The sequence below is a fragment of the Phragmites australis genome, chromosome 6 (assembly GCF_958298935.1).
Source record: "Phragmites australis chromosome 6, lpPhrAust1.1, whole genome shotgun sequence".
NCBI lineage: Eukaryota > Viridiplantae > Streptophyta > Magnoliopsida > Poales > Poaceae > Phragmites > Phragmites australis.
Genome location: NC_084926.1, coordinates 27,495,054 through 27,502,058, shown reverse-complemented (window position 1 = coordinate 27,502,058; position 7,005 = coordinate 27,495,054). Strand labels below are relative to the sequence as shown.

The 7,005-nt window shown below is 44.1% G+C and overlaps 1 long non-coding RNA gene across 1 annotated transcript; it reads left to right on the top strand.

Annotated features, from left to right (window-relative positions):
* The first annotated feature begins 3,519 nt into the window (after positions 1-3,519).
* On the top strand, positions 3,520-6,786 carry LOC133922188 (uncharacterized). The gene is made up of 3 exons (XR_009910410.1): positions 3,520-3,820; positions 6,253-6,321; positions 6,402-6,786. It is a non-coding gene; the product is annotated as an uncharacterized LOC133922188 (long non-coding RNA).
* Positions 6,787-7,005: the final 219 nt, after the last annotated feature.

Below are 7,005 nucleotides of genomic sequence, written 5' to 3'. Positions count from 1 at the left end.
ATTGCACAATCATTGTGTCAGGCTTGACAACATTATTGCGCAAGATTCAAGAAGTGTAGGGTAAACTAGAGTTCAGTGACTAGGCTAAGGAAAATGATGTGGTGCTGACCTGGCATGCTATGCATGTAACATCTTAGATTAAAGAAGGGATACACAGAGATCTAGTATCAATCACCTATGATGGATCAAAAAGGACCAAAGGTTGCGCTTCTAGGTTAAGGATACTATTGGTCACTCTATGTAGCGGTGGTGGTTCGGGTTTCGTCGGAGATGGCGATCGGGCATGTGGCCACAAACATCGATGTTGGCTTCAGTGGTGTTTCAGTGAAACGAGGGGACCATGGCGTAGAACGCAGAAAGACTAACTCAGCGGTATGGTTGGTTTTGGAAGGGGTCATCCGAGGTAGCAACAAAACAGCGATGACTGTTCTAGGTTTGGTGGTGACCGCGAACAAATGCAGGAACGAAGACGCTCGCGTTTCGGGAGATTGGCTATGAAATTTATGAAACCGTTTGAACAAAGATGTTCATATATCCTAGGAACACAATGCTATGGCATAGTTTTAGGTAGCTCATCCACTGAGAGGAAGAACGATCAACGGAGATGAGACGGGTGATGGCTGCGACATGCTGTGATTGGTAACGGCGTCCTGGTCGTGTCCCTGCATAAATGGGGATGGGCTCCTACGGTAACGTAGAAGACTCCATGGGACATGCTGTGACGCAGTTCGTGCATCCATACGGCTTTCGGATTGACGGGGGACGCGAATGCAAATCCGGTGCGCGCGCAGAACGCGTCCAGAAACCGGACAGCGGGTATGTCGATCTTGATTTCGATAGTTTGCCTTATCTACTGGCCAAAGCAGTTGGTGAGGGCGTGGGGAACATCATGGGACATGCACCGGTGAAAGGGTTTGGTGATTTGACCTCTGGTCGGTCAGAAACATCGATGCCAATCAGCTACAGCGTGGCTGTCTCGCGGCTGTCCTCGACGGTGACGACTGTGGCGGCATAGATCGGGCTTTGGCCGGGGATAGAGCTTGGCTAGGGACTTAATATGATGCTAAAACAGTATTGAGGGAGGAGAAGAAGAGGTCCTCACGTTGCTTTTGTGGTTGAAGAAGGAGGATTCGCGGAAAAGACGACGTAGCGCATCACGGGCGGCGGCGACGGCGGCTCCGGCGAACGGCGGCGCTCCGGCAACGCACGGGTAGGGCAGTATAAATTTCTAGGGCTTGGGGGGTGTGTAATAGAGGTAGGAGAGGGCGTGCAACTCATATATATAGGGCTAGGGGCGGCTGGTTGGGGTGGAGGCCCAACCGAACACGAATTGGATTCGAGTTCGAGTCAGTTACGGTTTCCTTTTTCGCAGCTCCTTATTCCGAGGATGATATCTCCATCGTCCGGACTCCAAATTGGATGTTTATTGATTCTACATTATATTACGCAAAAAGATCTACAACTTTGGTAATCGTTGAAACTTATGAAAACGTCATCTTAATTTCCAAAAATGCACCACAAGATAAACTGTTTAAACTCGGACTTCTCTGCGCAGCACTGATTTCGGGGGCCATAACTTCTAGCTCCATTATCCAAAAGAGGACTTCCATAGTTTGAAATCTAAGCTCTCGACGAGACCTACAACTTTGGTATTGTCAAGATTTGCATTTGAGGGCCATTTTAAACTCCGAAACTTCATGAGAAGATGAGGCTATCCAGGACTCCGCAAAAATTTGCAGATTTCGTGGATCCTTTATTGGGCTATCTAGAAGACTTGGCTAAGGGTTTGGACTTGAGAAAGATTGAGCCCAAAGACACTTTAGGTATATCTAGGGTTTAGAAAAGAAACTTTTGCAGCAAAATTTGAATAGGGCTTGAATTTGAATTTAGTTTGGAGTGAATTTAAGAGAAACGAAAAAGATGAGGTTGAACAAGAATAGGACTAGATAAGGAATTTGAATTTGGATTTGGGTAGAAATTAAGAAAGAGGAGATTGGCTTTAAACAAGGATTTGGATATCATTTGAATTGAACTGGAGAAGGATCAGGTATGATCAAGGATTGAATAGATGATGAATTCAAGGACTTTGATTCCAACCATTAAGATCCTTAATTTATTCACTACTAAGTTTTGTAAAAACCTTTTCAAAATCTTTTTCACTCAAAACACCAAAGAGAAAGAAAAGAAAAAGAACTCTAATGCATTTACCTAGCTCCTAACAAAACTCAGCATGCAATGCACAAGAAATGATAACCTATATTAATTGATTGATTAAGAAAATAGGTTTTAAACCTATACTACTAGTGAAGCTATTCAATACTCTTGGAAAATTTTTAGAAATTTGAGAAATCTGAAAATCAGGGTGTTACGGCGGCAGAAGGTGGAGATGCTCAAGTGTGGCTCAGCTACGGTGAGCGGGCGTCAGAACGGCGGCGACGATGCTTGGGGTGGCTCGGCTATGGCGGCGGAGGAACGGCTTGTGCTGGCACGATTTTTAGATGGGAAATGGCCGAGGGTGCTCGGGTGTTTATATAGGCGGGCATGCGGCTGCGGATAGGCCGGAGTTGGTTGGGCATTCGGACGCGGGAGATTCGGCGAACGGCATCAGTTTTGATCCGGTTTCGGGCGGAGTCCGGCGCAGGCAGGAGAAGGAAGAAGGCGCAGGGCCCACTTGGCAGCGTCTGCGGGAGAAAACGGGAATTGGCCGGGCGCCACTTGAGAAATCAATCCGGCGTTGCTGGGCCACGGCCTTTGGTCGGCCCAAGCGGGGAGGTGGAAGGAGAAAACAGGCCGGCCCGGGCGGGGAGGAAGAAAAAGGCCGGGAAGAAACAGGCCAACCCGGGTGGGGAGGAAGAAAAAGGCCGGGAAGGAGGGTTTCGGCCCAAAGAGGAAATTTTTTTTTTCTTTAATAGCATCTTTTTCAATTTCCCTTTTTTTGTTTCTTCTTTTTATTTTCTTTTTTAATTTCGAACAACGCAAGGTTCTAGGCGCTTGATCCCATGGGACCCATGTCTGGGCCTAGCCCCTAGATGCGTCCAGTGTTGGCATCCCTAGCACCTCTGTCGAGCCTGTGTCCTCTGAGAGGTTGTTCACCCGGCAGCCTCCTCACCCCCTGTGGGTGGAAGGAAGTTTCAGGCAACCATCAGCTCCTGCTTTGCCATTACAGACCGCTGTCTTGACTGATAGATAAGTAATATAACATCAAAGGTGCTCGGCATGGAAGCAATCAACTTCTACCTTTTCACCTGATCAGCAAAACCCTTTTCCTGGTCCAAAGCAATATGTTCCTTCTCCTTTATCTGCAAGGAACAAATATGTCAACATTTGTTCATAATAGAGCAAATTGTCAACTAAGGAAATCATTGCAGCCATCAGCAAGGACTTACCGATTGAAGGAGGGATTGTGGAAGAAAAGGGTATGTTTTGATGCCTTGCCAGGCTAGGCTATTGCCCAGCTATTCTTGCTGGGAAAGGATAGTTATTTGGTAGCAGTCTTTAAAACTTGCTTTGTCAGGCAAACTTGCCTCCGTGGTAAAGGAAAAGGTTGCCATGCCCGGCAAGCCAATTTGACTCTTGCGCATCGGCAACGTGAGTGCACGGGTGAGCGAAAAGCAAGCAGGCGTGGGAATAAAGGGCGCCAGCGCTCAGCTCACCACCCTCAAGTCCCATTTATTCAGGGCTGGTAACTTTCCCCTGTGCATGCTCTCTCCCAGCTGTTGTCTCTTTCTTCCTCTCTAAATTCAATCTCCGGATATAGATACGGTCCTCTTCCCTTTCCCCTTCCAAGCTCCAGATCTATGCATTAGCTGCTCCATTAGAGGTAATTTCATTTCTATTTTTCTTTCCAATTTTCTACGGAATTGATGTAAAGATTGTTTAATTTTCTACAACTGATTTGTGATTAGGGAAACTTCTATATTCTATTTTGCCTTGCAATTTTCTATGGAATTGATGCAAAGATTCATTTCTTTTTCTACAACCGATTTGTGGTTAGGGAAATTGCGGTAGTTGTTTGCAAGTAACTTCAATTTGGGACTTTACTTTCTTTAGAGATGGATAGTGCATTATACTACCTTCTTCCTTCCGTACTTTGCTTTGCTCTTGACTGTTTATTGTTCATCTAGATGGACAAAACATTGGAATTGAACAGAAAATTAGCTTTTATGGTTGCATGTATGGTGGCATATTGGGCAGTAGTCACTTATCTGCATAATAAAAGTGGTCATGTAAGGTACTCTATTTTGGATTGGAATCGAGACCGAATGAAATACCTTGAGAAATTGTATTGAGGTCAGGATTCAGATTGTGTTAATCTTGTTAGAACAAGAAAAGATGTATTCTTTAAACTATGCATCAAGTTTCATTCTATGAACAATGTGTCGGATACTATGCGCTTCACTCATGTCACAGACCCAAACAAGCGTATCTACAAGGCCACTGATGACATGCAGGAGTATCATTTGCTGTTGCGACTTGATTTGCAGACTTACCTTGCACAAAATGGTAACATTGCTAGCATGCTGAAGGGGCTACCGGAGGAAGCTATCAAGCAGTGGGTGGCACAATGGGTCATGGATCACTATCCTACTAACTAGTTTAAGCCGTATAACACTGATAAGTAGGTAACATAGTAACTAACTAGTTTATGCTTTAAGTAGTTTGTGGAAGCATGGTTTGAAGAGCCATGCATGGCATCTATGTATTTGATATATGAAATTGTTTATTCGGTCATAAATCTTGTCTTGGTTCTCAAGATTTCCTTTTTTCAACTTGAAGTGTTTATAGAATTTATCTAAGGATTGGTATGGTACACATACACCAAATTTTCAAGATTATACTTTCAATTAGATGGATAGAGGGTAATCTCACCTATAAGGTAAAGTGGTGAGTGTATCTCTATGGGCAAGGGTTCCAAACAACCAATTCATCAATCTTGCTAATAAAAGCAAGTTTTCAGCAAGGATACCAAATGTCACCTTGCCCATGTTAGCAAAAGAACCAAACGAACACCTTGCTTGGCAAGGTTAGTTTGCCCATATGAGCAAGGCAAGAATGAGCAAAGGATCCAAACATACCGAGTAACTCACCATCGTCATCGACACCTTTGGCCAATGTTGTTCACTAGTACGCACTTCTTGTAAGACCAATGTTGTTCACAAGTATGCCCCGATCCCTTTGGCCAGCCACTGCAGTAGACTCAGCCAGGCACACCCAACAACGCCCTCCGCCGTGACATCGTGGGCTTTGCCACTGGCCTTGGCTCAGTTGGTTGTTATCGTGAGCTGAGCACTCACCTTCTTGACTAGCGTGTCAAACTGCTACAATGGTGAACACTTGAAGATCGAGTCCTTGTTGATGCGGCCACCATTAGACAATCTCCAGAATAGGAGAAAGACGCAGAACCTGGGTTCACGCCACCATTGACTTCTTTGTTGTCGGTGTCCTAGGCCTCCAAGTCGAACTCCTCCTTGTCAGTGTCTTCATCCTTCTCACAGGTTTTTTTGCGGAGGAGGTCGGTAACAGGGAATGGGTGAGACAGTGGTGGGGGATGGAGGAGGCAGACGCTGGGGGACGAAGGATGGTGGTGGAGTTGGATGGAGAGGGCAGCGGGGTGGTGAGAAAGAGGTGTCAGGTGGATGAGGCGTCGAGGGGAGGTGAGATGAAACAAGTGCGAGTTCGGTGGATGAGCTCGTCTGGGAGTTTTGATGGGATCAGCTCATCCATCATCTCAAAGGAATATTTCCTCAAACTAGCTATCCCATCCAGGCTACCCTCCAACCAAACAAACTCAAACACTGGATCATCACATCCAAACATGGAATATCCCATGAACCAAACACACCCTCAGTGATGAGAACATCTCTATCATAAATATCTCTTGTATACCTAATAAGAGTGATGCTGATTTGGTGGGCTCAATTACAAGGCAGAGGACTAGACAACTAGAAAAGGAAATACATTCTCAGGTGAATACTAACCTTGATTTGGTTCATCACAATATTTCAGATTACTCTGTGCTTCCAATTTCTTGTTTCAACATTCTTAGGAATGATGGAGTGTTTGAGAGTGCATGGGATGATAATGATTAATCCTCAGAAAGTGCTTTCCTCCAACTTACTTAATCCTAGTGTTTGATACATTTGGAATCATGTGCAAATATCATCTGAAGATGAACAAGTGAAAGATATCCCTAAATATCTATTACTATTTTCTATTTAGAATTATTATATTTTATTTTATATTTAATTCTAGGTGGTGTCTTTGAGGTTGGACGTGCAAGGAATAGGTGATGAGGATATCACTCATTCGGATACGCACAAGGTGAACTTGTTTCTTACTGTTCATACTTTCTTGGTAATGCATGAGATGCTACTAACTTCTTGTGATGTTTTATTGCTTAGGAATATAGGAGAAGAACCATAACTTCACTTGGACGTCACCCCTCAAAGGCCAAGTCTATTCATACTTTAAGTCATTTTCAAGTCAGACTCCAAACTCGGTTCATATGTGGACAATACGTCAATGAAACGGACATAACTTTTATATATGGAGTCCAATTGAGGTGTTCATAAACTTACTGAAAAACTTATGATAAGACCTTTCGAATGGATCTGATCTCACCCTTAGATTTCTTAGGATTTAATCAAAGTTGGTGAAATAATATGTTGCATCACCGTTTGAGCCATGTAGGGCCTTGTAAACGTGTCAGGGTCTAACTCCAGATTATGTGCATCCCTTTCCATGTCTCTCTATATATATACAGTGGTCGTTATTGTTTTGACTCAAGTTTTGCTTAGTTTATTCTGTTTTAGACAGTTTCGTCATTTATTTGGTTTGTGGAATCCCAACTCTATGTCGTCATTGGTAATTATCAATATTTAGATTGCATCTACCGTGTTCGTGCTGTGTTCTCGATTCGCAAGCAGGGAAGCTTCTGGACAAGGTCAACCATGTTTGGCACAGTTGATAATCATAGAGTATTGGTGTTCTGGTTGTGAGGGTTCT